The sequence below is a fragment of the Spinacia oleracea genome, chromosome 4 (genome assembly GCF_020520425.1).
Source record: "Spinacia oleracea cultivar Varoflay chromosome 4, BTI_SOV_V1, whole genome shotgun sequence".
Taxonomy (NCBI): Eukaryota; Viridiplantae; Streptophyta; class Magnoliopsida; order Caryophyllales; family Amaranthaceae; genus Spinacia; species Spinacia oleracea.
The window spans coordinates 10,841,827-10,864,941 of record NC_079490.1 but is presented as its reverse complement, the minus strand read 5'-3'; the positions used below and the strand labels follow the sequence as shown (position 1 = coordinate 10,864,941).

Genomic DNA, 23,115 nt, shown 5'->3' with positions numbered 1-23,115 from the left:
CTTCATGTGCAGCAATGTACTCCGCTTCAGTTGTAGAATCCGCAATGGTGCTTTGCTTAGCACTTTTCCAGCTTACTGCACCTCCGTTGAGGCAGAAGAAAACCCAGACTGTGATCTGAAATCATCTTTGTCGGTTTGGAAACTTGCGTCCGTATAGCCTTTAACAATTAATTCATCATCTCCACCATAGACCAGGAAGTCATCTTTGTGCCTTTTCAGGTACTTCAGAATATTCTTGGCAGCAGTCCAATGCGCCTCTCCTGGGTCTGACTGGTATCTGCTCGTAGCATTGAGTGCGTACGCAACATCCGGGCATGTACATATCATAGCATACATTATTGAACCAATCAATGATGCGTATGGAATCCCATTCATTCGTCTACGCTCATCAAGTGTTTTTTGGGCACTGAGTCTTGCTTAGAGTTATTCCATGAGACATGGGTAGGTAGCCTCGCTTGGAGTCTGCCATCTTGAACCTATCAAGCACCTTATTGATATAAGTGCTTTAACTAAGTCCAATCATCTTTTTAGATCTATCTCTGTAAATCTTGATGCCCAATATGTACTGTGCTTCTCCTAGATCCTTCATCGAAAAACATTTCCCAAGCCAAATCTTGACAGAGTTTAACATAGGAATGTCATTTCCGATAAGTAATATGTCGTCGACATATAATACTAGGAAAGCAATTTTGCTCCCACTGACTTTCTTGTATACACAAGATTCGTCTGTGTTTTTGATGAAACCAAAGTCACTGACTGCTTCATCAAAACGTATATTCCAGCTCCTGTATGCCTGCTTCAATCCGTAGATTGATTTCTTTAGCTTGCATACCTTTTTAGCATTCTTTGGATCCTCAAAACCTTCAGGCTGTGTCATAAACACAGTTTCTGTTAAAACGCCGTTTAAGAAAGCAGTTTTGACATCCATCTGCCATATTTCGTAATCGTAATATGCAGCGATTGCTAACATTATCCGAATAGACTTTAGCATTGCAACTGGTGAAAAGGTTTCATCGTAATCCACGCAGTGGACATGCCTGTAACCTTTTGCAACCAATCTAGCTTTGAAAACTTCAAGTTTCCCATCCTTGTCCTTTTTCAGTTTGAAAACCCATTTGCTTCCAATGGCTTGGTAGCCATCTGGCAAATCGACCAAATCCCATACTTGGTTTTCAGACATGGAGTCTAATTCAGATTGCATGGCTTCTTGCCATTGCTTGGAGCTAGGGCTCGTCATGGCTTGTTTGTAAGTCGCAGGTTCATCACTTTCAAGTAATAGAACGTCATAGCTCTCGTTCGTCAAAATTCCTAAGTACCTTTCCGGTTGAGATCTATATCTTTGCGATCTACGCGGGGTAACATTTCTAGATTGACCATGATTCTCACCAGATTCTTCTAAAGATCTCTGAGTTTTATCCTGAATGTCTTCTTGAGCATTCTCTAGAGTTTGTTGTTCGACTCGAATTTCTTCGAGGTCTACTTTTCTCCCACTTGTCATTTTGGAAATGTGATCTTTCTCCAAAAAGACACCATCTCGAGCAACAAACACCTTGTTCTCAGATGTATTGTAGAAGTAATACCCCTTTGTTTCCTTTGGGTAGCCCACAAGGATACATTTGTCAGATTTTGGATGAAGTTTGTCTGAAATTAATCGTTTGACGTATACTTCACATCCCCAAATCTTAAGAAAAGACACTTTTGGAGGCTTTCCAAACCATAACTCATATGGAGTCTTTTCGACAGCTTTAGACGGAGCTCTATTTATAGTGAGTGCAGCTGTATTTAGTGCATGTCCCCAAAATTCTAATGGAAGTTCGGCCTGACCCATCATTGACCTGACCATGTCTAACAAGGTTCTGTTCCTCCGTTCCGACACACCGTTCCATTGTGGTGTTCCAGGAGGAGTCAATTCTGATAGAATTCCACATTCTTTCAGATGGTCATCAAATTCATAACTCATATATTCACCGCCTCTGTCAGACCGCAGTGCCTTAATCTTCTTGCCTAATTGATTCTCTACTTCACTCCGAAATTCCTTGAATTTGTCAAAGGATTCAGACTTATGCTTCATTAGGTAGACATAACCATATCTACTGAAGTCATCAGTGAAAGTGATAAAGTAGTTGAAACCACCTCTAGCATTTGTACTCATTGGTCCACATACATCTGTATGGATTAAACCCAATAGTTCATTTTCTCTTTCTCCAACTTTAGAGAAAGGTTGCTTTGTCATTTTGCCAAGTAAACATGATTCGCATTTACCATAATCCTCTAAGTCAAATGGTTCTAGAATTCCTTCCTTTTGAAGTCTTTCTAAGCGTTTCAAGTTTATATGGCCTAATCGACAATGCCACAGATAGGTGAGATCTGAATCATCCTTTTTGGCCTTTTTGGTATTTATGTTATAAACTTGTTTGTCGTGATCTAATAAATAAAGTCCATTGACTAATCTAGCAGATCCAAAAAACATCTCTTTAAAATAAAACGAACAACTATTGTCTTTTATTAAAAAGGAAAATCCCTTAGCATCTAAGCAAGAAACTGAAATGATGTTTTTAGTAAGACTTGAAACATGGAAACATTCTTCCAGTTCCAAAACTAGCCCGGAGGGCAACGACAAATAATAAGTTCCTACAGCTAATGCAGCAATCCGTGCTCCATTTCCCACTCGTAGGTCGACTTCACCCTTGCTTAACTTTCTACTTCTTCTTAGTCCCTATGGATTGGAACATAAGTGTGAGCCACAACCTGTATCTAATACCCAAGAAGTTGAATTAGCAAGTATACAGTCTATAACGAAAATACCTGAAGATGGAACGACTGTTCCGTTCTTCTGATCTTCCTTTAGCTTCAAGCAATCTCTCTTCCAATGCCCCTTATTCTTGCAGTAGAAGCATTCGGAGTCAGAAGTGGGTTGACTGACCTTCCTCTTTTCAGATTTGGCGCCAGCTTGTTGCTTAGTCTGGATGGCCTTGTTGCCACCTTTCTTAGCATTCCTCTTCTTTCCAGATTTCTTGAACTTTCCCCCACGCACCATAAGCACATCCTGCTTATCACTTTTGAGCGTCTTTTCAGCGGTCTTCAGCATACCGTGAAGCTCAGTGAGCGTTTTGTCCAGACTATTCATACTGTAGTTCAGTTTGAACTGATCAAACCCGCTATGAAGAGAATGGAGGATGGTGTCTATAGCCATTTCCTGAGAAAATTGCTGATCCAGCCGACTCATATTCTCAATGAGTCCAATCATTTTGAGAACATGTGGACTTACGGGCTCACCTTTCTTAAGCTTGGTCTCAAGAATTTGCCTATGAGTCTCGAATCTTTCGACTCAAGCCAGATCTTGGAACATGTTCTTCAACTCACTGATGATTGTGAAAGTATCTGAGTTGATGAACGTTTTCTGCAGATCTGCACTCATGGTGGCGAGCATTAGACATTTCACATCCTTGTTGGCATCAATCCAACGATTGAGGGCTGCCTGAGTGACCCCGTCGCCTGCGGCATCGGGCGTCGCCTCTTCCAGGACATACTCCTTTTCTTCCTGCATAAGAACTATTTGCAAGTTCCTTTGCCAGTCAAGGAAGTTTTTCCCGCTCAACTTCTCCTTTTCGAGAATTGATCGAATGTTGAATGAATTGTTGTTTGCCATAGTTAAAACTACAATTGAAAAGAATAAACAAATAAATAACCATTCACAGTTTCTCTTAATAAACTTAAATTCTAGCATACATGCATAATTCAATGTTCATTAAGCATTTTATTCAAGTTATGTGTTCCGGCAGGTGTGAATAAAATGATTCCAAGATCCTAAAATCATTGAAGAACTAAGCACAGTTTGTCGACTTAATCCTAAAACATCTTAGGTAAGCAAAAGCCTTTTGCTAATAGTCTAGAAACTATTCTTGGTTGATAGGTACGTCTAAGAACTTATTAGGTAAACCTATCGATTTTGCCACGACATAAAAGGACTCCTTACTTATATCGTTGAGTTTCACCAAAACTAACATGTACTCACAATTATTTGTGTACCTTGCCCCTTTAGGACCAATAAGCAACACCTCGCTGAGCGAAAACTATTACTAGATTGATGTAAAGGATATCCAAGCAAGTGTATATTTTGGCATGGCACCTTTTAACTCAATTTTAAGTTTGGAACTTAAGGCTCTTACTATGTTGGTTAGATTTTAAGTGAACTAAAATCCTTAATCATGCAACATAATCAAGCTTTGATCTCATGCATATTTAAGACATATTTAAAAGCAATAAATAACTTAAAACATGCATAAGATGAATGTGATCTAGTATGGCCGGACTTCATCTTGAAGCTTTAACTTCAAAGTCCGTCTTGAAAATCTCCGTGGGAGGCACCATTTTCTTCAAATAGGATAAGCTATAATTAAAACTAATTACAACTATTTGATGGTACGCAGACCATATTTGAATTGAAAAAACAACTTTGGTACTTTAGACCAATTACATTCAAATTAATGGTACGCAGACCATATTTTCTATCCTATTTGGGCTATACTAGTCACTTCATATCCTGCAAAACAGTACATATACAATATATACCATTCACCCATTCATTATCATGAATGGCCCACATAGCTGGTTAGTAAAACACATTATGCATCACATAAACATTTGCAGCAATTAATCAAGGGCACCAATAATCTACCAATTATTCAGTCCTTATTAATTCTAATCAAGTTGTTTTAACCTTAAGGATTTGTAGACCTAATCAAGAGTATATGACTAAAAAGGGCTCCCACTTAAACCAATAAATTCATATGCTTTACTAATTTTAAACATAAAAATGTATTTCTAGTCTAACCGAAAACATACAAATTTAATTTAATTTCAGTCGTATTTAAATTAATTCATGATTTTAATTTTAGTAAAATAATTAGAATAAATAAAATTTATTATAATTACAATATTCAAAATTAAAATCCAAGAAAATAATTTAAATTATTAATTTTAAAATTAATTAAAATTACGTAAACTGAAAATTTCAAATTAAAATTTCAAAACGATCTAATCGCAACGCAACAACCCCACGCAGCGCACGCCCATGGGCCACACGCACACAGCCATCGCTGGCCATGTGCGCGCAGCCCATGCGCTGCGTCGCATCGCTGCTGCTCCCCAACGCAAGGCGCGCGCCAGCGCTCGTCGCAACAAGCATGCTGCCGCAGCCCATCGCTGGCGCAGCGCTCGTCGCACGTCGCAACAAGCACGCTGCACGCCATCGCTGGGCGCAGCGCTCGTCGCACGCACACTAGCGCTCGTTGCGCGCGAGGCTCCGCACGCTTGCGCGAGGCAGTGCGCGCTGTGGCGCAGCACGCTTGCTGCCCACACGCGACTGCTCGTGCCTTTCTCTCGCCCTTGCCCACTCGCTCGTCGCACACAGCACACGATGCAAGGCAGGGCTGCTGCCTTGTGCTCGTGCACCATGGCCTTGCTCATTGCATTCGTACCGCATGGGCGACGAGCTCCCTTGCTCGTCGTCGCATGCCCGCACTATACAACACCCCTTAAGGGTAACACGTAGCGTCCATTGCTTTGTGCGTGCAAGTTATATGAGCGAATCGCATAAAAAAAATTAAAATTTGTATTCAAAATTAATGACAAATTAATAAATAATATTAATTTCATAATTTTAGGGCGAAAAATCGAAAATTTATTATTTAATTGATTTCCGATTAACATGGATTCAAGTCTAGGTCATAAAAATTTAAAATTTAACATAAATTTACAATTTTTATGGTGGTTTTTTACCATAGGTCTCTAATTAAATTATAACTAATTATGAAAATCAATTTAATTCTAAATTATTCCAATTTTTAACAAATTAATCATAATTACAAATTAGATTGCATAATTAACAAGGCTAGGCATTCAAACTTGTTAAACATATACAGTAGGTCAATAAAAAATTCAAGATTTATTAACAAGAATCGCAAATATTTAATTTAACATCTTAAATTTACGAAATTTTGCATTCGAAAAACTAAAACCTCCGAAAAGTCATAGTTAGGCTTCGAATTTGAGAATTCTGGGTTCGGCTGAAAAATAACTATTTTTGTCAAAATTTTAGAATGCCTTTTACATGCGGAATTGACACAAAAATCACTCGATTTGGATGAGTAACGAAGAAACTGCCGAAAAACTGCGTACGTATAATTAAATAAACGCAATTTTGCAATTAATTAACAATTACGAAAATTAATCACCCCCTTTAATTCTTGCAAATTTGTAATATTTAACCATGTTTATGCAATTTAGATTATGAAAATAATAAGAGGCTCGTGATACCACTGTTAGGTTATGATACATATGACAATTCATAAATCATGCGGAAAAACCATAAAGCGAGGAAAGCATATTATTTACACATAATCATTTAGCATAGAATAGATGCATACATGTTGTAGCGTGCCTTCCCTAGCTGCGCCCGAACCGAACAAGAACAAGTCTTTAGGACTCCAAATGTCGTCCCTCTGTAGATAGTCCACAGTACGTCCGGATCCGCCTCAAGTTAGACCAACTAGAATCGCCCTTAAGGTTACTAGGAATTTCGGCTATGTGTATGGCTGATTTTTCTTTCAAAAACTTACCCTTTGAATACTTCAATCGTACCTGCAAATAATGACCCTAGGCCCTTATTTATAGAGGTATGGAAAAGGAACTGGAATCCTATTAGGATACTAATTAGTTAAACTAGAATCCTAGTAGGATTCTAACTAATTTAATTTTATCCTTTTAGGATTAGGAATTTAATCATCAAACAAATCCTATACAATTTAGGTTTCGTATGTGAACACAAACTCTACACGAGCATGACTCACGAGCGTGCAGGCCATGCCCGCGCACAGCCCACACGGCCGCTCGGCCCACGCGAGCCGCAAGCCCACGCGAGCAGCAGCACAGCTCGCAGCCCATTGCTGCGCGCGCTGCGCGCGCTCCCATGGCCTGCTGGGCCTGGCCTTGCGCTGGGCCTGGCGTGGCCTTGGCTGTTCGTGTGGCGCGCTTGACTTGCTGGGCGATGGCCTGGCTTCGTGCTGGGCCCTCGTCCGGCAGGCCTCGTCCGATGCTTATTCGTACGATACGCTTCCGATTAAATTCCCGATTCCGGAATTCATTTCCGATACGAACAATATTTAATATTTCCGATTCCGGAATTAATTTCCGTTTCGAACAAATATTTAATATTTCCGTTTCCGGAATTATTTTCCGATTCCGATAATATTTCCGATTCTGACAATATTTCCGTTTCCTGCAATATTTCCGATTCCGGCAATATTTCCATTTCCGATAATATTTTCCGATACGTACCATGTTTCCGTTTCCGGCAACATCTACGATTTGGATAATATTTATATTTCCAATACGATCCATATTTCCGTTTCCGGCAATATCATCGTTTCCGGAGTATTCATTTTTTGCTTGTGACGATCTCAGCTTCCACTGAAACCAAGATCCGTCGATTCCGAATATCCATAGATAGAGTATTTAATGCCATTAAATACTTGATCCGTTTACGTACTATTTGTGTGACCCTACGGGTTCAGTCAAGAGTAAGCTGTGGATTAATATCATTAATTCCACTTGAACTGAAGCGGCCTCTAGCTAGGCATTCAGCTCACTTGATCTCACTGAATTATTAACTTGTTAATTAATACTGAACCGCACTTATTAGACTTAACATAGAATGCATACTTGGACCAAGGGCATTATTTCCTTCAGTTTGTGTCCATGCACAATTCCTAAATCTATTAGGAATTGGTGTATGATTAAACTCCTATTCCTATTAGGATTATTTAATTAATTAGAGTCCTTGTAGGATTCTAAGTTTAATTAAATCGTATCCTACTAGGATTCCAATTCCCTTTCCAAACCTCTATAAATAAAGGCCTAGGGTCATAATTTATACGCACGATTGAAGTATTCAAAGGGTAAGTTTTTGAAAGAAAATTCAGTCACACTCTTGCACAATAATAGCCGAAAATTCCTAAGCACCTTAAGGGCGATTCTAGTTGGTCAATCTTGTGGCGGATCCGGACGTACTGTGGACTATCTACGGAGGGACGACACTTGGAGTCCTAAAGACTTGTTCTTGTTCGGTTCGGGCGCAGCTAGGGAAGGCACGCTACAAAGTGTATGCATCTATACTATGCTAAATGACTATGTGTAAATAATATGCTTTCCTGGCTTTATGGTTTTTTCGCATGATTTATGTATTGTCATATGTATCATAACCTAACAACCCGTTCATGGTAATTCAAATGCTTGCTAATCCCCTTTGAAAAAAAAAGAAACAGACATTGTCAATAGGACTTGGCACTTAACCAAGGCTCACCCTACTCAGACATATGACACGGGCATCTAAAATCGAAATCTAAAAGCATCATTAATGGGAAGACATAATAGCAATTGGGGGCTAAAAATTGAAATGAAAGAGCTAGGGAAAGAACTAAGTATACCTTGACATTTTTGTGCAGACATACACCAAGTAAATCTAAGTCAATTTGAAAACGGTTTATATTCCCGCAATTTTTGAAAAGATGGCCCTAAAAGCCTAAAGCATATGCCAAACGGGCACAAATATATCTTGACGCTTGCACCCTGGCTTCCAGCAAATCCTTAGACAACATTCCAATAATCGTAACAGTATTTTGATTCACTCATATAATCCTGTACGAACCTTTCTATAAGTTAACTTACCTAGGACACCTCGGGTTGTACACAGTAGGACTCGGATTTTAAATAATTTTCAAATGATTTTCAAAGACCTCTTCGAACATAATAAAGTGTCGTTGGTTTAAGCTAAGTATGCGTTTATCTCAATGTTGCAAGTGAGTCAAAAGATTTCTAAATATGATTATGGGTAAAGAAAGGCACCTAGCTTTTGGTCAAGGCACACTTCAACATGTGACTACCTTGACCATGGCGATATCGCACAATACGACATTTACATGAGAAGTAGCAAATTACTACCCGAACGTACCTCGCACTTTACGAGTCTGGTTCAAACTACTCATGATCCATGTCTCCATGAATGCATAAAAACGTGTGCCAAGAATTATAGCACCAAGCCAATCCCGTAGCTACAATTGGGGGCTTGAGAAAAACACTCTAAAAATACTCGAAATGACGATTTTATCGCAAATTCTCGACGCTAATGCTATACACACGTCATAGGGACACAATCCTAAGCTTTAATCGTGTGAAACGAACCTTAGAATGACTACAACCCCTCCCAAATTCTAAGCACTACTTAGAATACATAAAGTCACCCCACTAACAAGGGTAACTGAAAATCGCGAGTCACCAAAACTCCGATCAAACTACTGCACCTAACGCTCGCCCTATAAGCGCCCGTTACACAGTCTACCTCGTTCCAAAACAAAAGCAAAAGAAAAAATCAAAGATAAGAACTGTCAAAATATACCCAGAAATCATTTTCAACGCCCAGAGCTGGGCGCCGATATCTTTAACGCCCCAGCCTGGGCGCTGAATCTTTCTGCTAGCCAAGTTTTGCCCAGATAAAAAAAAAGAGAAAGAAACACCTATGTATCCTCGCATCGAACGAAGTAATAAGCCGTGCACACCCACGCAGAAGGTGCTACACTTGCTCGAACACCTAAACGAGGCATGGTGAACTACTCCAATGCAAAAAATACTGACGATATCCCAACACCTGGAGGAATGTTCTAAGACACGCCGTTAGGCCACACAAGCCTACGCCGCACCATAAGTTCACCCGGCCCACGGTACAAGTCTAAAAAAAAGAGAATAAGGCATATTGCGCTAATGCGGGCACGACCAAGAACACGTGTAAAAGAGGCAAAGACTACTTATCGCCCAAATTCAAAATGCAAGCCACACGACTTCTACATTAAGGATTGAAAGTAGCAAAATATTACCTACCACGAAAGGGATAGCTCGCACCTACACGAGCGGAACCCCAGGGCATCTGTCTCGAAAGAACCTACAAAAATCGTACGCCAAAAGGAAGCATCCCAACATGCATACTTGGGGGCTCCAAGCTACGAAACGACCATAGCAAAATAAAAAATCTCAAAGCAAATGTTTGAACGATAAAAAAGGGCACGATGTTTGAGCCCACTTCATGAATGGGCCTGAACCCTATCAAGCTTCTAAGCAAACTATTCAACATCAGTCATTGCTCAAAAAAAATGATTCAAGCGAACTGATTAACGGACCGCACGCAACGGCCATTCTATGAACGCTCGTTTGCACATACATTCTAAGTATCAAACATTCACGAACACGTTCAAAAGGAAAAAAAATATATACGTTCAAAATAACAACAAGAGCGATCAAAGTCTTATGCCTCAAGGTATGTTCCTCGGGCCATATAGACTTGCCCGACTATTGCAATAACTGTACGCCTTAAAAAGCGACAAACACCGTAGTCCACCAATCGGCTACGGCTTCTCGAGAAAGCATCACGAGAGAGTCCTGCCTGGGACGCACTTTCAACGCCCAGGACCAGGCGCCAGATATTCCGACGCCCAGCCCTGGGCGCTGAAAATCAGCTCAACTCATTGCGATCTCCAAAATTCTACGTTCCAAAAAAAAAGAGAAGGAAAAAAAACAAAAGAGAAGAGAATACGTAGAATTTCCAAGTAAAAAAAAGAGGACAACTGTGTCACCAAGAAACCTCGCCAGAAATCATTTTCAGCGTTCAGCGCCCAGCGCTTGGCGCCGAAATCTTTAACGCCCAGGCATGGGCGCCGAAAATGATCCCTGGCTCAAAAAAGGCCCTAATTTCTATTGGGCCCTGCCGCACCCATTCGACTCGAAAATTGCCGATTTCCTTACTGAAAGTCGCACCTCACGACTTTGTCAAGAGTAGCACACCACTACGAAGATCGCTCGGCTTTACGAGCACGATCCCAAACACAATCAAGGACATTACAAAATGCGTATCCCCAAAGAACCTCTTTGACAAGAACTGACCGCCAAGCACGAGTGCTTGGTGGCTCGAAAGAAAAAATATATCTTAAAAAAAAAGTATGCAAAGTTAAAACAATACTCCCAGACTACGCTGTACAAAGTCCCGTGTTTGGATAATCTCAAAAGAAAAAGAACCGGTTTACGACCTCAAGACAAAGGTCGCCGTTGATACTTATACATGGTCCCCTAATCAAGGACCCAAGTAGTGGCAAAATTGAGCCGTAAAGACTAGCTCAAGACCATGAAAGATGATGACCACGAGACAATGGTCCGTCTAAGCACGTTGTCAACCCACGTTCAGGTTGTAACTGAATCCGAGCATCACTCGAAAGAATTCGCTCCTACAAGAATGAATAAAAAGAAATTCTCAAGAGAAATCACAAAGAACAAAAGAAATAGGATCTTGCCCATCTTCAGTTGGCAAGATCGCGTCACGAACCACGCGAGTTCCCAAATCGAAAAAACGAATTCAACGTCCACCCTTAGCGGACAGGGCTCGCCCTCCTTCAGCGGGCGGGGTCTGCGTCACTAACCGCGCAGGTCCTCAGTTTTCGAAAAATAAAGTCTTCAAATTTAAAATAGGCTCGCCATCTTCAGCCGGCGGGGTCTACGTCACAAACCGCGTAGGTCCTTATTTTCAAAAAGCACAAACAAATTTCAAAATAGATTCGTCCACTTCTATCGGACAGGGTGTCCACCCTTAGCGGACAGGTTCGCCATCTTTACCCGGCGGGGTCTACGTCACAAGCCGTGTAGGTCCTTAATTTCAAATTTCAAAAAAACAGATTCGTCCACTTCTATCGGACGGGGTATCCACCCTTAGCGGACAGGTTCGCCATCTTTAGCCGGCGGGATCTACGTCACAAGCCGCGTAGGTCCTTATTTTCAAACATCAAAACAGATTCGTCCACTTCTTTCGGACGGGGCGTCCACCCTTAGCGGACAGGCTCGCCATCTTTAGCCGGCGGGGTCTGCGTCACAAGCCGCGCAGGTCCTTAGTCGCTGCAGCGATAACTTTTTCTGGTTTTCCCTTTTCCAAAAATTAAAAGGATTGGTTTTCCGTTTTTTTCCAAAAAAGAGCGATGTGCTGGATTTTCCTTCGTTTTACGTCCTGTGAAAATAAGGGGGTTTTCTCGTTTGGCTAGCCCTGAAAATGAGAATCTTTAAAAACATTTTTACCTCGTGATTGGGCTTGGCCAGGCCCAATTACACTTTATAGCTTTGATTTCGAAAACATCTGTAGCTACTCCCAATGGCAAAGTGAGGGAGTTTCTACGCCTCTTTAGATACTTCCAATGACAAAGTGAGGAAGTTTCTATACTATCCGTTGACAAATCCCAATGACACGTGAGGGATATGTCGACACTTCAAGTGATGACCCTTAAGTCAAATGTTATCACTCGGGGGCTCGTGAGACCCTCGCCAAAACAGGTCACCATGGCTTGTGCGACACACTTCGTCTAATACTTTGACCATCGTCTTACTCCAAGACTCAGTCAAAGTGGGGGCTAACTGTAGACACCTACTTTTGTCCCCATTCCCGAAAGGGAAGGTTCGATGATGAAAACATAAATCTCCACTTGACAACGCATCTCCTATAAAATAACGAATCTCAATTCCCCTTTTCATTTCACCCGAAACCTGCTATTTATAGAAACCTACTATTTATGGAAACCTGCTAAAAATAGTAACTGCCGTAATGGGTAGTTGTTGAAAGTGGCAAGTCATAAAAGATAGTAACCTGTCAGAATTAGGTGTTGCACTCCAACATAAATCCTAAATGAGATAGAAATTGCGAGAAGAATCCCGTTCCTAATACGATTCGAAAATAAGAGTCACGTGTTAATTAAAATTCTAACGAGCCTAGAGTTCGTAACGGGCCCAGACGCATCCCGTCACAAGGGTAATACGCACTAAAAGACTCAATTAAATCTCAAATACTCCGGATTCTAGGAATCCGAATCTGACTAAGAAAAACAGCCCAGATCCTATTTTCAACGCCTGGTTCAGGGCGCCGAAATCTTCGGCGCCCAGGCCTGGGCGCTGAAAATACCTGGTACGTGTTTTTTCCTAATTCCTCGTGGATTAGAGTTCTACAATTCTATCTTTCCACGAACTCTTTTCTATAAATAGGGCCCTAAGTTCGACGTGAAAAGGACACAACAACACATAATTATTATTCTGAGTATTGACTCTAAACCCCTAAGCCTAAGCCTCACGCTGCAAAACTGATCACGCGTTCTGTCGCAATCGATCCATAAATCGAACAGAACGTATCCTGTCCCATAATTTGAGATTCGTTAAATAAAAGGAGAAATAGCAAAGTCAAAGTGGTTAGTTTCTGAGAACCGTGACGCACCTCTCAAGGGTGTGTCGTAATGTGTCCCTTTTCTATGATTTAATTGTTTTCCTCGCCCTTTTATGAACTGTTAAACTAACTAAATCTGATTGTTCGATCACGCCTAATAAATATGATATTTTTGGGAAATTGGATTATCATGCTAGGTCCCTTAAAACAATCTAAATTAGATAATCGCGCTCGATCTAGTACTATATGTTGCATATTGATAAAATCAACTCAGATTAGTTTAATAGTTAACGCATGTCCCTTCAATTATTTATGCTGAGCTAGTAAGGATATCCTACCTCTGGAGTTATCGAAGAGCGAGTACTCCTCTCGGTAGTTACAGTCCCCCAAACCCTCAATCTCTACCCTGCGGGTGTACGTTGAGCGATCCCCACCACCAGGGATCACAAGGGAACCTACGGCCGTCGTGGTCAAACATAATTGCACTCCCTTTATGTCACGATAACCGGGTTTTGTCAGTTTTTCTCATTGTCGTTAAAAACTGAATGGTGACTCCTATATTACTAGTCAATTGGGTGTAAACTCACAGGAAATCCAATTACACTTGATTTGACAAAAAGAAGCGTCAAACCCACGAGGGACGAGGTCACGCAATAGCCTCGTGCTTTTTCGACCCCCTCACAGATACGACTTTAGCCTGTCAAATTTTGGCGCCGTTGCCGGGGAAACGGTTTTATTTTCTGATATTAATTGTTTTTCTAGATTATTGTTTGTTACTTCTCAAGGGACTCCCGTTCCTTGAGATCGGATCTCACGATTGTTTTCTAGTTTTGCTTGTTTATGCCTAGGGCTGTCCATACCAGTGATCTGACTTCGTTCAATCCTGAACCTGAACGGACCTTTCGTAGACGGCGTAGATTCGTTGAACAGTTGAGAGATTATTCTGACTCTGAATCCGACTATCTGATTAGCAATCTATTCCATACAGATTCAGAGATGGGTGACCAAGCACCACCACCGCCACCCCCACTCGTGCCCAGGCTTACAGACTATTCTAAACCAAGTCTGTCTATGCTTCCCAAGGCAATCATGCCTTCCATTGCGGTCGAGAATTTCAAGATCGAACCCCAGCTGATAAACATGATCGAGAGACATCAATTCGGTGGGGAAAAGGGTGAAGATCCTAATCTCCATATTCAGTCTTTCATTCAGTATTGTGCCACCATTAAGCAGAAGAATTTAACACCGGAGCAAACTATGGAGATACTCTTCCCATTTTCATTGAGTGGGAAGGCAAAGCTATGGATTAACAGTCTCAACCGCGCAGCTATGAAAATCACCGATTGGAATTCCTTGGCCCTTGCGTTCTATGTTAAATATTTCCCACCTGAGAAGACAGCTCGTCTGAGGGGTCAGATACTAGGTATCTCTCAACAAGCAGATGAGAGTTTGTTCGAAGTTTGGGAGAGATTCAAGGACTTGCAAAGAGAGTGCCCGCACCATGGTTTGGATGACTGGTTCCTGGTTCAGCAGTTCTATAATGGTCTGGGTAATGAGTCTAGGTGTCTTTTGGATTCAGCTGCCAGTGGGAGATTTATGCAACTGGAGGTTCCTAGAGCTTTAGAGGTGATTGAGGAGATGGCCATCCATAGTGCCCAATCTGGAAATCCTAGAGGTTTTGCCGACTGGGGTGTTAAGCATGTGATGAATTCTATTGAATATCTTACTGCTCAGCTAACTGCCCTACATCACAAGCTAGATAATATACAGATCGCATCTTCCCAATCCACCCAACATGCTAGTGTCGCTGCAATGAGTGCCCAATCTGCTAATGTCTGTAATAGTTGTGCGATGCAAGGCCATTATGCAAAGGAATGCCGGAGCTCTATCGAACAATGCAATGCATTCCAGTCCTACAAGCAGAACAATCCGTACTCCAAATCGTACAATGAGGGGTATAAAAACAACCCCCTACTATCATATAGGAGTACTAATGTCCAGAACCCCCATCAGATTCAACACCCTCCACCACCACAACAACAGTACCAACCACCACCACAACAGACATACCAACCGCGGAGTAACTACAACCCGCAGCCTAGTGGACCACCTGGTTTTCCTCCACAACCTCAACCCACACAGCCTGATCCCATGCTCGTAGAGATGAGGAATATGATGTTGGAATTGCAGAGGTCCCTGAGCAAAAAGGATGCCAAAATCGATGCCCTCACTGCTCATAACAAGATCATGGATAAACAGTTGGCACAAATGGCTACTACTCTTGCAGAGAGACCCAAAGGTCAACTCCCTTCACAGCCTGTGACCAGAGAGTCTGTAAATGCTGTCACTTTGCGGAGTGGATATGAGTATGATGGGCCGCCGATGACTATTGAAGAAGAGGTTGAAGTACCTGTCAGTGGTGCTGTGCCAGTAGAAAGTGAGAAAGTGGTCAAGGAGAAGGAGGCTAGCACAAGGGTTGAGAAGAAAGTTGAGATACAAGTTCCACCTATCAAACTTCCTTTCCCTTACCGTCAGCTAAACAACAAGCTAGACAAGCAGTTTGGTAAGTTCTTAGAAGTGGTAAAAAATCTGCAGGTAACGGTCCCTTTCACTGAATTAATTACTCAAGTAGCCGCATATGCTAAACACATGAAAGACATCTTGACTAGGAAGAGAGCATTTAGTGAGGTGGAGACTGTTGCATTTACTGAAGAGTGCAGTGCCTTACTACAAAATAAGTCTCCACCCAAGTTGAAGGACCCCAGGAGTTTCTTTATCCCGTGTAATATTGGCAACCTTTTTATTGACAAAGCCTTATGTGATTTAGGTGCCAGTGTTAGTGTCATGCTCTGTCTGTCTGCACGAAATTGAACATGGGTGATTTAAAGGTTACCAACATAACTCTACAAATGGCTGATAGATCGGTAAAATACCCCCTAGGTGTTCTAGAAGATGTGCGTGTTAGAGTAGGTAAATTTTTTATTCCTGTTGATTTTGTTGTGTTAGACATGGAAGAGGACAGGCAAATTCCTATTATTTTAGGTCGACCTTTCCTACATACTGCGGGGGCAACCATAGATGTCAAGAATGGCAAGCTGACTTTAAATGTGGGGGATGACAAGGTTACTTTCAATTTGACCCACGTTGCTAAAAGTCCTATGGTAGAGGAGTCATGTTGTGGAGTCAATGTTTCTAATGATTATTTCAATAACAAATTGACTCATACTAACTCTAACAATCCTTCGGAGAAAGAACGTGTTTCAAATTGTTTTTTGCAGGTGGAGGTGACCGGAATACCAACTCTTTGGCATGGGTTCGAAAGGAAGCACGATTTGATAATGTTGAAACCCAAAAGGCCGAAAGTTCTGTAAACGGTGGGCACCGTATTCATGATCGTGGTCGGGATCTGTCAGTTCCCGCGCCATATAGCTCATCCAAGGCAATTGATTTAACACCAGATGGCACCATCTTTGGTGCCCCCATTCGATGAGTTGTCGTGGCTCTCATCCCCTTTCATGTCGTTGTCTGTGCATAAAATGAGACTGTGTAATGGGGACATTGCATCAATCTAATCGGGGGATGAGTACTTAACTATCCATTTATTGCTTTCCGTAGTGTACTTTTTGCTTTCGTTTTGTGTGTTTTAGTATATTTTTTTTACCAAGTGTGTGATTCAGTGTAGTTTTTGGTATTGGAGAGGTGAGAAGAGGGTATTTTACGGTTTGGATGTTTAATGTTGTGCAGGTCTAAGGTACCAATGTTGAGCAATTTGGAGGATTATGGACGTCTTAAAAGGCAAGGAAAACCGGCCGGTTCGTGGGAACCTGCCGGTTACGAGCTTAGCATCATATTCATGCCTTAGAAATATTTGGAGTCCCTTTGGTCGTCAGTGAAAATCTTCAGCGAAAACCGGCCGGTTTCATCAAAACCTGCCGGTTTCGTATGCAAGCAAAGAAATCAACGTCCAAGAAAAAAAATATGCAGAAAAGAAGAGAAAAATCGCGAAAACCGGGGTGGCAGGTTCCCAGAAACCTGCCGGTTTCGCGTGGAACAGAAAAAAAGGAAAAAAGCCGAAAACCGGCAGGTTTGTGAGAACCTGGCCGACCGGTTTTCGGAATTATGGAGTAAGCCAAGAAGAAATTCAGCGAAAACCTTGGGGCCAAGTTCGTGGAAACCGGCCGGTTTCGAGCTGAATAGAGGATTTTTCTTTTTGCGAAAACCGGCAGGTTTGTGAAAACCAGTCGATTTTCGGGAAAAGTTACGAATCAGAAAAGAAGCAGCAGCAGTTATGCACGACATTCACCCTTACATCTCATCTTCTTCCTTAAACTTTTTCCCCAAACTCCATTAAACCTCAAAACCCTAACTCTTCAAATCCTCATACCACCTTCATTACTCCACCAAATTAGAAGTTTCTTACATCAAAATCATCCTCATCCCTTCCTCTTTCATCTATTGTTATCAAATTTTCATATTTCACTCAGATTTTTGAAAGAGGAATTTCACCCAAAAAGCTTGAAAATCCATCAATGGCACCAACTAAAAGGTCAAGGGCAGAGGCAAGTACGAGTAGGGCACCTTCACCACCTCCCCAAGTGCAGCTTGAGCAAGACACAACTTACCCGGATGTGGTGTTCGAGTCCTACGATCAACAACGCCGGTTTAAGCAACTCAAAGGTAAACCCATCCATCCCACTCGTTGGTTGCATAAGGAGAGTCTGAACAAGTTAGGCATTGATAAAGAATTGAAAAAACTATTTCAACATGCTGGCATAGGTAGAATGTATGACATTTGTGGTAGAAAAACCTATGCGCGTCTCACTCTCGAATGCTTGAGTAGTTTCAATGTAGAAAAAGGGCGTGGTAGTGAAATTACGCATGTATCTTTCCGAATGTTCAATCAGAATTACCACATGTCTATGAGAGATTTTGCCCGAGTGTATGGTATGAATGTAGGCGGACCTAAGGAACCCCCCGCTCCCTACAATGTTTTGGAATTGTGGACCACTTTAACAGGGGAGGTAAAAGAGAATGTGCAACATCTCCATGCCACTTCCTTCCAACACCCCTTGCTTAGGGTAGGCCAACGGTTCTTCGGTTTGACTTTCTTTGGGAGATTTGAGCCTAATAATGTCCGGAGTACTAAGTTGATGATTTTGGGAAGTTGGGTGTACAGGGGAACTAATTCTTATAAGATCAATGTAGCCCGCCACATGGCCCTACATTTTCAGGCACTCGGGAAGCAGTCATCCACCCGCCCCATTGTGTTGGGAGGCATGATCACTCACCTAGCTATGAGTGTAGCTAATTTTGTTCAACCAGAGACTGGGCATGTTGAGGGTGGTAATGCCATGACACTTCTGTATATGGAGAGGCAAGGGTGGATTAGGCCCGTAAACCATAGTTTAGTACCTGGAGAGATTCAATGGATGTTTAATGGGGAGCCTCTTTTCACACTGCCTAATACTGCTCTCACAGCTTTTATCCCCGATCAGGCTAGCTATCTTTATGACATCCCCGCTGAGCAGGTTCCTGTTCAGCAACCTATACAAGAGCAAGCCTATTTCAGAGATGCAGCACGGGCCTGCAGGCCAGCCTGGTGAGCCCGGCCCCCTAGACCCAGAGATCATATATGCTAGATTCCGGCAACTAGAGGTCAACCAAGACGCTCTCACTTCCCATTTCAATCGATTTGAGAGTCAATTATGGGGCCGATTTGACCGGCTAGAGAGTCACTTCGAGAGCCGATTCGATCACTTTGAGAGCCAACTGGCGAGTCGATTTGCCCATGATGGTGGGCAAGGGAGTTTTGGTGCAGGTCCGAGTGGTGGACAGGTGGGTGGTGATGATAATGGTGATGATGATGATATTGGTGATGATTCCATACCCCTTTGAGCCAGTAAGGACATTGTCCGATTTAGCTTGGGGGGGTATTTGCTCCTTGTACATATTGGTATGTTTTCCCTTCTTCTTTTCTCTCCTCTATTTATTGTTTTTGTTTGTGTGTGCGTGTTTGCTTGTTTCTTTAGGATAATTTTTGCGTTGAAAAAAAAAAGCAAAAAATACCAAAAATACGTTCCGATGAATACAAAAATCATGCTTCCCTGTGCCCCTTGACTGGAAATTGTTTTTATTCTTGGTTTTTGATGACGAGCATTGTTGATTTGTTAACCATGATTTGAGATTCGACTACTTTGATGCCTTAACATGAGTCAACTCTGACTAACTATTTGTGGACTTGGTGCTTGACTAGTTGACTTGGTTAGGATGTGTGATAGCTTCCTGGTGTGTCATTTATTTTGAGTATTGGTTTGCAACTGTTAGTAGTGTTTTATGACTCATATACATGTACATTATGGAGGACGAAGGCATTTTTTCTATTTAGGTAGCCTTCAGACGATCTTAGATACAATCGTTCCCTCCTTTTCTACCCATGTTGTTGCCTGTGCCCTTTATTCGGTGACTAGCCACATTACAATCTGTGAAAACCCCATTGGTTACTAGTCCCAAGCCTAGCTTGGGGGAGCTAATAGTAGTGAGGTGAGGGAGTTGTAGTGTGCTACATTTTGAGCACAAAGTGAGTGTTGAAAAAGGAGTTCGTCTTATCATGTTTGTTGTTGAAAATGAGTCGAAAATGAAAAGAGATGAAAGAACGAAACAAATGTGAAGGTTTCTAAAAAGAAAGGAAAAAAAAAAGAGATTGAAAAAGAAAAAAAAAGAAAAAAAATCTATTACTCTCAGAAAAGTACGGTGTTGGTTGTTTGTTGTTTTGTCATGCGTTGAGTGGGAGAGTTATGGTCATTATGTTGGTTGATCATGGTTGTATTCAGGATTTATTCTCCCCAAAGCCAAGGCTTTAAGCTCACATTATACCCAAATTTACCGCACCCTTACCTAAGCCTAACATTACAAGCTTTGAAGACCTTCCGACCTTTGTGCATAGAGTCGTACTTATGTGAAAGCAGTTGTTTATCAATGCAAGTTATGACATGACATGACATATTTCGAGTCGACTATTAGGTTGAGTGTATGTTTTTCTAGACACACGAGCGTTGTGAGTTTGGGAGGGCATTGTTCGCTTATATGTTGGGAGGAGAGCGAACGGGTACATCTTTTATCCGCCACATAAATGAGTGACGAGTGTGTGAGCACTAGTCTTGAATTCCATTGTGCATTTGTGGTTCGCTTTGCGTGACGATTGTTAAGGTGGATTAGCGGTTGGATAGATTTGATTGGTTGACATTGATGCATGCTCGTTGGATTTTTCCTTGAATTATGTTTATCATTTTGAAATATGTTGGGGGTGAAGTTGGTCTTGTATTCATCGACGATTTCCTTGCTTAGGGACAAGCAAGGATCTAGATTGGGGGAGTTTAATACACTCATATTTTATATAGTTTTTACCCCCGTCCCGTATGCACTTTTCACCTCATTTGAGCTCTTCGGAGCCTATTTTAGTGCTAATGTGTGTTGTGTAGTGTCTGTTAGTTACAGGGATGTTTTTGATGATTATTGGTCTTTGGAGGCCCGTTTCTTATCATTCTTGGATGACTACACAGATCCCGAGGCATTGCGGGATGATCTAGCCAGCTTCAAGGGGGCCACGAGCGTCAAACTTGGCCCAAAGGAGTTGGGCATGGGCCTCAAGTTCAAACTCAAGGCAAATGCGTCAAATTGAGCTCAAAACCTGTGACCCCGGTTTTCGCAAACCGGCAGGTTTTGAAGAATGAAGAGAAGATCTTTTAGGTGCGAAACCGACAGGTTTTGGGAAACATGTGGCCCCGGTTTTCGCTACCTGATGCTTTTGGAATGCCTCACTGGGTCGAAAACCGGCCGGTTTCTGGAAACCGGGGTGCCCGGTTTTCGGTCCCATTGCGTCCCTTTTTACTTAGTTTGCTGCGTAGGATTAAGGGGAGGCATATATATTAATTCAGAGTTTTAGGATTGTTTTCTACCTCCGAATTTCGTATTATTATTTTGCTTAGCTTAAAACTTCAATTTTTATTTCTCCATACATTCAGCTTTTAATTAATTAAAGATTCAAACTTTCAGTTAATCCTTCGTTCTTCGTTTTAGGTATTACTTTGTGTTCTTATTCTTTTATTCAATTTCAATTATGCTTTCAATTAATATGTTTACTTTATTTATTGGTAATATGTGTGAGTAGTTACTTTCCTAGGGTTTTGGGGATCCATGAATAATTATGAAGGGATGATTGAATAATTGTGATTGTTGGTATTGCGATTGATTCCTATTGATTGGTTTATTTCACTATGCAATTAGATTTGCGCAGGTTTAATTGTGATAGTCATGCAATATCAAGTTAAGATTCGAGAGATGCAATTTGATATTTAGGCTTGTGTCAATAGGTGGAATTAGGATTAATACGTAGCGAGAGCCCGTTAATTCTAAGTCTATGATTAGTATCGAATCGAGAGAGCATGCTAGTCTAATTAATTGGGTTATTGATTATTGCTAATCGTTTATCATCCTGGATTGTTATTTGTTGGTGAACCTATGCCCTAGATTCTTTAATATCTGATTTCTTAATTGTTTAATTATTGTCGTAGTTTTAGTATACAAACCAACCAACTCTTGTTTCCCAATAGTCTAGATTAGTTGATTAATAGTAGAAAGAACGCTTGTTTCCCTGTGGATTCAATCCTGACTTCCCTTGCTACCTAGCTAGTGATTTTAGGTTTATCTTTGATTAGGTGATACGACTTTAGCCTGTCACTCCTGAACCAAAAGACACTACTGATCCATCTAGTAAACCTGATGCACAAGAGAATCCTTGAGAGAATGGAGTGCTGTCAGTCAATGATAGGCCTTTTACTCCCCTTGCTCCAATTCATGATGAAGGTTGGAGGGTTGTTTCAAGGAGAAGGAGAGATATAAGAACTCCAGCTCAGACTGTGGGGCTTGCTGAGGTGCACATGAGTGGGGGGGAGTTTGGTTCGTGGAGGTGATGGGGTAGACTTCTTAACTGACCCAACATGATTATCAGTACATGGAATGTTAGGGGGATGAATGATCCTATTAAAGTAGTTGAAATAAAGAAGTTTTTGGCTAAGAATAACATAAGTGTTGTAGCTTTGTTGGAAACTAAAGTTCAGGAGAAGAATAGTAGTAAAATTCAGAAGAAAATAGGGAGTGGGTGGCAGTGGGTTATGAACTATGAGTGTTCTCCTAGGGGAAGGGTTTGGGTTGGCTGGAAGCATGCTGTTGTTTCAGTTCAAATCCTTTACAAGACTGAGTTCTGTATTCACTGTGCTATTGTTACAAAAGCTGGCCTGTTCAGTGCTATATTTACAGCTGTGTATGGTTTACACTCTGTTGATACTAGAAGACCTATGTGGAGAGAGATTACCAGTTTTAGTAGTACTGTTTCTTGCCCTTGGCTAGTCATGGGTGATTTCAATTCAGTTTTATTGGCTAATGACAGAGATAATGGCAATGCAGTCACTGAGGGAGAAACTAAAGATTTTGATAGCTGTATGGATTCTGCAGGTTTGGCAGAGTTAAAGAGTTGTGGGAGTTACTATTCTTGGAGAAATAAGGGCCAAGGCACTTTGAGGATAAGCTCAAGAATAGATAGAGCTATTTCTAATGCTCTTTGGCACTCTAAGTTTGTTGATGCAGTGGTGGACTATATGCCTCCAGGGATTTATGATCACTCCCCTCTAGTCATGTCCTGTAACATTCAAATGGGAGGTGGTAGTAGGCCTTTTAAATGCTTTAACTATATGGAAGACCATGCTCAGTTTCTTGATGTGGTTAGAAAGGGATGGGGGTTACCTGTCAAGGGAGAGGAGCCATGC

The 23,115-nt window shown here is 41.5% G+C and overlaps 1 pseudogene; it reads right to left on the bottom strand.

Moving 5' to 3' along the window:
* Positions 1-14,702: 14,702 nt before the first annotated feature.
* Positions 14,703-14,802, bottom strand: LOC130460235 (uncharacterized; annotated as a pseudogene).
* Positions 14,803-23,115: the final 8,313 nt, after the last annotated feature.